A 10,092-nucleotide genomic window follows, 5' to 3' on the forward strand; every position below is an offset into this window, starting at 1 on the left:
ATCTAATTAAAAAAGGAAAGAAGAAAACCAAATTGACATTGCCCAAGATGAAAAGGGAGATCTCACCTCTAATGAAGAGGAAATTAAGGCAATCATTAAAAATTATTATGCCTGATTATATGGCAATAAATATGGAAATAAAGGTGATATGGATGAATATTTACAAAAAATATGAATTGCCTAGACTAAGAGAAGAAGAAATAGACTACATAAACAACACCATATCAGGAAAATCAATTGAACAAGCCATCGAAGAACTCCCTAAGAAAAAATCCCCAGGACCAGATGGATTCACAAATGAATTCTATCCAACATTAAAAGAACAACTAATCCCAATATTATACAAACTATTTGACAGAATAAGCAAAGAAGGAGTTCTACAAATTCACAGATTCCAAAGCCAGATAGGTCAAAAACAGAGAATGAAAAGTAAAGACCAATCTCCTTAATGAGCATAGATGTAAAAATCTTAAATAGAATAATAGCAAAAAGACTCCAACAAGTGATCACGAAGGTTATTCATTGTGACCAAGTAGGATTTAAATCAGGAATGCAAGGATGGTTCAATATTAAGAAAATCATCTACATAATTAACCATATTAACAAGCAAACTGACTAAAATCTCATGATTATCTCAATAGATGCAGAAAAAGCCTTTGACAAAGTACAACAATCATTCCTAATGAAAACACTAGAAAGTATAGGAATAGAAGGGCTTTTCTTAAAAATAATAAATAGTATATATCTAGAACCATTAGCAAACATCATCTGCAATGGGTATAAGCTAGATGCATTCCCAATAAAATCAGGAGTGAAACATAGATGCCCATTATCACCTCTATCATTTAACATTGTACTAGAAACACTAGCAGTAGCAATTAAAGAAGAAAAAGAAATTGAAAGTATTAAATAGGCAATGAGGAGACCAAGCTATCACTCTTTGGGGATGTTATGATGGTCTACTTAAAGAATCATAGAGAATCAACTAAAAAGCTAGTGGAAATAATCAACAACTTTAGCAAAGTTGCAGGATACAAAATAAACCCATATAAGTCATCAGCATTTCTATATATTTCCAACACATCTAAGAACCAAGAATTAGAAAGATAAATTCCATTTAAAATCACCCTAAACAATATAAAATACTTAAGAATATATCTGCTGAGACAAACACAGGAACCATATGAACACCTTTTTACTGGATTTGAAAAAACCACAACAAAGTTAATTTGGAAGAACAAAGGATCAAGGATATCCATAGAAATAATGAAAAAAATATGAAGGAAGGTAGCCTTGCAGTCTTAGATCTCAAATTATACTATAAAACAGTGGTCATCAAAACATTATGGTACTGTCTAAGAGACAGAAAGGAGGATCAGTAGAATAGACTTGAGATAAGTGACCTTAGCAAGACAATCTATGATTTGGCCCAAATTCCAGCTTTTAGGACCAAAATCCACTATTTGATAAAAACTGCTGGGAAAATTGGAAGACAGTATGGGAGAGATTAGGTTTGGATCAACCTACACCAACATAAACTCATAATGAGTGAATTACTTGAATCTCACACCCTACACCAACATAAACTCATAATGAGTGAATTACTTGAATATAAAGAAGGAAATTATAAATAAATTAGGTGAACATATAATAGTATACATGTCAGATCTTTGGGAAAGGAAAGATTTAAAACCAAGCAAGAATTAGGAAAAAATCACAAAATGTAAAATAATTTTGATTATATCAAATTAAAAAGGTTTTGTACAAACAAAACCAATTCAGCCAAAATTAGAAGGGAAGCAACAAATTGGGAAACAATCTTCATAACAAAAACCTCTGACAAAGGTCTAATTACTCAAATTTATAAGGAGCTAAATCAATTGCACAAAAAATCAAGCCATTCTCCAATTGATAAATGGGCAAGGGACATGAACAGGCAGTTTTCAGCCAAAGAAATCAAAATTATTAATAAGTACATGAAAAAGTGCTCTAAATCTCTTAACTGAAATGTGAATTGAAACAACTCTGAGGTATCATCTCACACCTAGCAGATTGGCTAACATGACAGCAATGGGAAATAATGAATGCTGGAGGGGATGTGGTAATGCCGGGACATTAATGCATTGCTGGTGGAGTTGTGAATTAATCCAACCATTCTGGAGGACAATTTGGAAATATGTCCAAAGGGTGCTAAAAGACTATCTGCCCTTTGATCCAACTATAGCACTGTTGGGTTTGTACCCCAAAGAGATAATAAGGGAAAAGACCCATACAATAATATTCATAGTTGCACTCTTTTTGGTGGCAAAAAATTGGAAAATGAGGGATGCCCTTCAATTGGGGAATGGGTGAAAAAATTGTGGCATTTGTTAGTGATGGAAGACTATCGTGCTCAAAGGAATAATAAACTGGAGAAATTCCATGCGATCTGGAATGACCTCCAGGAATTGATGCAGAGTGAGAGGAACAGAACCAGGAAAACATTGTACACAGAGATCTATACTCTGTGGTAAAATCAAATGTAATGGACTTCTCTATTAGTGGAAATGCAGTGATCCTGAACAACTGAGGGATCTAAGAGAAAGAACACTATCCACATTCAGAGGAAAAACCGTGGGAGTAGAAACACAGGAGAAAAACAGCTGCTTGAATAAATGGGTCGAGGGGATATGATTGGGGACATAGACTCTAAATAAACATCGTAGTGCAAACATGAACAACATGGAAATAGGTTCTGATCAAGGACATGTGTAATACCCAATGGAATTATGCATTGGCTATGGGAAGGGTGGGGGAAAGGGGATGAATGGAAAGAATATGATTCTTGTAACCAAGTAATAATGTTCTAAATTCACTAAAAATGTAAAAATAAATAAAAATAAAATACATTGTATTTTATTTTGTGCATTTAAAATATTATTCTAAGAAAGGGTCTAAAGGCTTTATTGATTACCAGAGGTATACATGACACAAAAACAATAAGAACCTCTCATGAAAGGTCTGAAAAATAGGCACCATTTAGATCATTTATGAGATATAGCAATTTAAATTAAAAAAGAATAACTATATATGACAACTGAACATTTAGGCATATCTTCAAGGAGTTGTGCAAAAAGATGTTGCCAGATGGGACAATGAACAAGGGGTTGTAGCAGTACTTGATATTAAAATCTACTACAAAAATGTAATTATCAGAACAAGTTTCTACTGGATAAAAAATGAGATAGATCAAGGAAATTTTTATATGTATATATACATATATATATGTTAAAGGAAAACATATCTAATAGATTAATATGTAATAAATACAAAAATACCACTGAGCTACAGGGATAATGACTTGCTATTTGATGAAAACTGTTGGAAAAACTGGACAGAAGTATGGAAGAAGCTACATTTGGACCAACATTTCACATGATCTATATATAATAGTTCACATAATAACAAATTAGAGATACCGGAAAAAGTAACTTATCTACAACATCTATATTTAGGAGAAAAGTTTTCCATCAAGAGAGGGATAGTGAATTTCTCAGAAGATGAAACAGGTAGTTTTTCTTACATAAAATTGAGTTTGCAGAAACAAACCCAATAATTTAGCAAATATTTAAAGAGAATCAATTAAAAGGAAAAAAATATTTTCAACAGTTCTTTAAGGTCTCATTTTGTAAGGGGGAAAAGGGGTTAATTTTAAAAGAGGTTAATTTTAAAGGGGTTGGGCTGGATTATTTAAGAGTGTGGTCTCCAGGAATTTAATTTATTTCAAAGAGATTTATTTATAATTTATTTACAAAATGTAGAAAAAATGAAGTAAAGAAATCAGATAGAGTAAGGGTAAGATATATAACTTAAGCACTGTGACAGAGACAGGGAGAGTTAGTCCTTTGGCCTTGGCAATGCCGAGGACCTGGGGAAGTCTCTTCAGAAAAATCTGGCAGTTAAGAGTTAGCTTTTCACTCACCTCATCTCAGTTCAAAGGAAGAGATTTTAGAACAACCTCACCAGGAAACAGGTTCTCAGGTCCAATCAACACATTCTTCACCAGCCTCCATTTCAAAGAATGAAGAACTGCCAGTAAAACTCCACTCAGGAAGTTGTCCCTGACCTCAAGGAGCTTTCAATATAATGAGGGAAGATAACATAGAAAAGAAAACTATAAAGGGAAGAGATGTATTAGGGAAAGAAGGTAGCCAGGAGGGGCATGATGAAGCCAAGTCTAAGGAATATCTCTAAAAGGGAAATAAAAGATTTGCTGGCTTGGGAACATTTTTAAATGCAGTCTTTGGGGAGAGTTCTTTGCTTTACCTGTCAGCCCTCTCATCATAAGGATAGAGAGTACTGAAAGTAGTGAAAGTCCTGATGAAGTACAAGTTCCAATTCTGCTTCAGTCTTTTAGGACTATGAATTTCCTGTTGATGAGATTTTTTGGGAACATGATCATGATGGAGTAGTCCAAGGAATGCAGCTGGTAGGAAATGCCTTATATTTAACAATAATACATTGAATTTCATGCATACAACTAAAGTTGTTTTGATTTATGGGAGAGAAAGATATGAAGGATATGTCAACACACCTTCTCATATATTTAGCAAATCAGTATCCTAGCAAGTTATCAATAATATAAATACCTTTATGGTTATCCTGTAATTATTTTTACTCACCAGATAAATGGGAAGAAGAGACATTTTGGAAATCCCTATAGAACTTGTTTTTAATACCATAATGTTCAGCCTCTCATAAAACTCAAACAAACAACTAACTATATATTACTACAAAGCCAATGTAATCTTAGACTCCTTTAAGAGAGTCATGGTACCCAGAAAAAGGGAAGTGGCAGATTCTTCCTTGACTTGAGCAGACTATTGACATAATATGGGGTTTAGGAAGCAAATTGAGAATCTAGCTAGTATATCCAGAAATAGTTGGCCAGGATTGTTTGCTGAGAGGAGCCCAGGTCATATAAGGATTTATGGAAGGGACTGGGTATATTTAGCTTGGAGGAGAGATGACTTGGAGAGAAAAGGGTAAAAAGTATTTTGTGTATGTAATATAAGAGCATTAGTTCTGTTTTTATTGTCCCCAAAGGACAAAGCTATGAACAATGGGTAGAAGGAGACATCGATTTAGGCCCAACATAAAGGAAACATCTTCCAAACCATTAGAGCTGTGAAGAAATGTAGTGAATTACACAAATAAATAGAGGTTACCCTTTAATGGAAAATGTTTGTGCAAAATATAGAGGATTCCTCTTGGTGTTTTTTGAGGCATTTTATTTCAGTTTTCAGACTAGATAGCTTCTAGGACTCCTTTCTTTTTAAATTATGTTTTTTATTCTCAATTACACATAGGAATAATTTTTGACATTTTTTTCTGATTTTTTTAATCTAAATTTTCTCTCTCTCCCTTCTCTTTCTCCCTCCTCCCCAAGATGACAAGTAATCTGATATAGCTTACTCATGACATCATGCAATAAATATTTTCAAATTAGTCATATTGTCAAAGAAGACACATTATACTTACAAAAAAGAAAGTTAGTAAGGAAATCAAGGGGAAAATCTTGTAGTTCAGTCTGTATTCAGACTTTTATCAGTTCCTTCTAAGGTGGTAGGGAGCATTTTTTATTATAGGTTCCTTGGTGCTATGTTGGATCTTTGCATTGCTGATAATAGTTGAAATAGTTGATAGTTATACAATATTTTTGTTATTATGTACAACATTCTCCTGGTTCTGCTCACTTCACTTGCATCAGTTCTCATAAATATTTTCAAGTTTTTCTGAAATTGTCCCATTCATCATTTCTTATGACCCAATAGTATTCCATTACAATCATATACCAAAGCTTGTTCAGCCATTTCCCAGTTAATGAATGTTCTCTCAGTTTCTAAGTTTTACCACCCACAAAATGAGCTGCTATAAGCATTTTTGTGAAAATAGGTCCTGTCTCCCTTTCTTTGTTCTCTTTTGGATACAGACCTAAAAATGATATTGCTCAGTCAAAGTAAACACAATTTTGAAGCTCTCCAGAATGGTTGAATGGTTGGTCACAACTCTGCCAGCAGTGTGTATTAGTGTCCCAATTTTCCCACATCCCCTACAAAATTTATCATTTTCCTTCCTTTGTCATATTAGCAAATCTTATAGGTGTGAGCTGCTACCTCAGAGTTACTTTAATATGCATTTTTCTAATTGTTATTATTTGGAGAATTTTCTCATTTGACTATAGTTTTACTTTATTCATCTGAGAACTCTCTGTTCATATCCTTTGACCATTTTTCAATTGGTTAACAACCTGCATTCTTATAAATTGACTGTAGTCTATATATTTGAGAAATGAGTCCTTTAGTAGAGACATTTGCCATAACTTTTTCTCCTACTTTGTTTCCCTATTTGCATCGGTTTGTTTGTGTAAAATCTTTTTAATTTAATCCAAATAATCCATTTTGCATCACATAAAATTCTTTATGTCTTATTTGGTCACCAATTCTTCCTTTATTCATATTTCTGACAGGTAAACTACTCCACACTCCCCTGATTTATTTACCCTTTCTTTCTAAACATGCATACATTTTGACTGTTTGTTGTGTGATATGAGATGTTGGTCTATGTCTTGTTCTGACATATTGTTTTGAATTTTTCCCAGCAGATATTTTCAGGTAGTGAGATTTTCTTTCAAAAGATTGGCTTTTTGGCATCCATGAATTAATGCAGAGTGAAAAGAGCAGAACCAGGAGAACATTGTACACAGAGACTGATACATTGTGGCATAATCAAATGTAATAGACTTTTCTATTAGCAGAAATACAGTGATCCAGAACAATTCAGAGGAATTCATGAGAAAGAATGCCATCCACATCTAGAGAAAGAACTATTGGAGTAGAAAAGCAGCAGTAAAACATGTGATCAATCATGTGGTTTGATGGGCATATGATAGGAAATTTTGACTTTAAATGATCACTCTATTGCAAATAATAAAATGATTTTGAACAATGATATATAAATAACCCAGTGGAATTGCTCATCAGCTCATGGAGGTGGGAGATAAGAGGGGAGGGAAAGAAGATGAATCATGTAACCATGGAAAAATATTCTAAATTAAAAAATTAATTAATTTTAATAAAAAGATTGGGTCTTTGGGTTTATCAAACACTGTTACTATAGTCATTGACTACTATCTCTTGTGCACCTAATCTATTCCATTGATCCACTACTCTATTTTTTACCCAGTACTAGATTGTTTTGAAAATTACTGCCTTATAATATATTTTGATGTCTGGTATGGCTAGGCTACTTTCCAACCATTTTTTTTGCATTAATTCCCTTGATGTTCTTGACCTTTTTATAATTCCACATGAATTATTATTATTATTTTTCTAGCTGTATGAAATAATGCTTTTGGTAGTTTGGTGGATATGGCATTGAATATGTTGGTTAATTTAGGGGATCCTTTCCTTTTGATTTTCTTAATTCAATTTTCAATTCTAGTGTTTCTTCTTTTTCCTGTTCCTTCCCTAACCATTGAGAGAACAATAAAGATAAATTCTATTACAAATACTAAGTCATGCAAAATAATTTTTCACATTCTGAAAAAAATGTGAGGAAAAAAAGGAAAGAGAAAAAAAGATTATATTTGCACTTTGAGTCCATCATTTTTTTTTTTTGCTTTTTTCCCCCCATCTGGAGGTGGATGGCAGTTTTTGTCATGAGTCCTTTGGAATTGAATTGGGTCATTGTGCTGATCAGAATGACTAAGTCTTTCATAGCTGGTTATTGTTACAATTCTGTTATCCTGTAAATTGTTCTCCTGTTTCTGTTTATTTCATTCACGGTCAATTTATATCTTCCTAGGTTTCTCTGAAATCATCCCTTCCTAGTTTCTTTTATTTTTAAAATATTATTTAATTAGATGATTTAGAATATTTTTTCCATGATTATAAGACTCATGCTCTTTCCTTCCTCTCTCCCCACCCCCTTCTGTATCTGACTTGCAATTCCACTGGGTTTAACATGTGTCCTTGGTCAAGACCTATTTCCATATTACTAATATTTGCACTAGGGTGATCTTTTAGAGCAGGGGTCCCCAAACTTTTTACACAGGGGGGCAGTTCACTGTCCTTCAGACTGTTGGAGGGCCAGACTATAAAAACCTAACCCTGACCCTAACCCTAACCCTAACCCTAACCCTAACCAGGCAGCAATATATACAGTGTGGAATTCCCTCCCCCAGTACGCCACTCAGCATTCTGACATCTTCCATTGTGCAGCCACACAATCCTTTGCGTGGTGCCTCATTCTAAGGTGCCACGCAAAGAATTATGTCATCGGAAGTAGTACTGTACCTGAGCAAGTCGCCACTTACAGTGCTCCTCTCACTGACCACCAATGAAAGAGGTGCCCCTTCTGGAAATGCAGTGGGGGCTGGGTATATGGCCTTAGGGGGCCACATGTGGCCCATGGGCCATAGTTTGGGGACCCCTGTTTTAGAGTCTACTTCCGTAGTCATTTCCCCATCCACCTGTGTGATCAAGCAGTTGTTTTTCTTCTGTGTTTCTTTTCCCACAGTTTTTTTCTCTGGATGTGGATAGTGTTATTTCTCATCTGTCCCTCCAAATAGTTCTGGATCATTGTATTGCTACTAGTAGAGAAGTTCATTACATTAGATTGTACCACAGTGTATCAATCTCTATGTACATTGTTCTCTTGGTTCTGCTCCTTTCACTCTGTATCAATTCCTGGAGGTCACTCCAGTTTACATGGAATTCCTCCAGTTTATTAATTCTTTGAACACAATAGTATTCCATCTCCAGCATATACCACAATTTGTTTAGCCATTCTCCAATTGGTGAGCATCCCCTCATTTTCCAGTTTTTTGCCACCAAAAAAAAAAAAAAGTGTGGCTATGAATATTCTTCTACAAGTCTATTTCCTTATTTTCTCTTTGGGGTACAAACCCAGCAATGCTATGGTTGGATTAAAGGGCAGTCAGTATTTTAGTGCCCTTTGGGCATAGTTCCAAATTGCCTTCCAGAATGGCTAGATCAATTCACAACTCCACCTAGCAATACATTAATGTCCCAATTTTGCCACATCCCCTCCAACATTTATCACTTTCCTCTGCTGTTATGTTAGCCAATCTGCTAGGTGTGAGGTGATACCTCAGAATTGTTTTGATTTGCATTTCTCTGATTATAAGAGATTTAGAACATTTTTCTCATGTGCTTATTAATAGTTTTTATTTTTTCCTGAAAATTGCCTATTCCAATCCCTTGCCCATTTATCAATCGGAGAATGGCTTGATCTTTTGTACAATTGATTTAGCTCCTTATAAATTTTAGTGATTAGACCTTTGTCAGAGGTTTTTGTTATAAAGATTGTTTCCCAATTTGTTGCTTCCCTTCTAATTTTGATTGCATTGGTTTTATTTGTACAAAAAAATTAATTTAATGTAATCAAAATTATTTATTTTGCATTTTGTAATTTTTTCTAACTCTTCCTTGGTCTTAAAACCTTTCCTTTCCCAAAGATCTTACACATATACAATTCTGTGTTCACCTAATAAAAATATGGAATGCTTAATGAATTTGCATGTCATCCTTGAGCAGGGGCCATTCTAATCTTCTCTGTATTGTTCCAATTTTAGTATATATGCTGCCAAAGTGAGCACCCTTCCTAATTTTTATAACACAATAGCATTCATTTACATTCATATATCATGACTTGTTAATTATTCCCCAATAGATGCCCTACCACCAAAAAAAAAGTTTGCAATAAGTATGTGAGTACCTATGAATCTTTTCCCTCTTTCTTTGATCTCTTTTTGGTAATGGTCTATTAGTAGTATTGCTGAGTCGGAAGTTTGCACAGTGAAATAGCTTTTGGGGCATGGTCCAATCTGATTTTAAGAATGTCTGGACTAATTCAGTATTCTACCAACAGAGCATTATCGTAGCTATTTTCCCATATCCCACAATCATTTGTTATTTTGATTTTTGTGTCATTTTTAGTCAATCTAATGCATGTGAGGTCATACTTCAGAGTTGTTTTATTGTGTATTTCTCTAATAACTAGAGATTTCCAGTATTTATTTTCTGTGAA

General features: G+C 34.1%; 1 non-coding gene across 1 annotated transcript; it reads right to left on the bottom strand.

Moving 5' to 3' along the window:
• Positions 1-9,554: 9,554 nt before the first annotated feature.
• LOC130458558 (U6 spliceosomal RNA) lies at positions 9,555-9,661 on the bottom strand. The gene has a single exon (XR_008917974.1). It is a non-coding gene; the product is annotated as a U6 spliceosomal RNA (small nuclear RNA).
• Between the last annotated feature and the right edge of the window lie 431 nt (positions 9,662-10,092).

This window comes from Monodelphis domestica, chromosome 3 (assembly GCF_027887165.1).
Source record: "Monodelphis domestica isolate mMonDom1 chromosome 3, mMonDom1.pri, whole genome shotgun sequence".
Taxonomy (NCBI): domain Eukaryota; kingdom Metazoa; phylum Chordata; class Mammalia; order Didelphimorphia; family Didelphidae; genus Monodelphis; species Monodelphis domestica.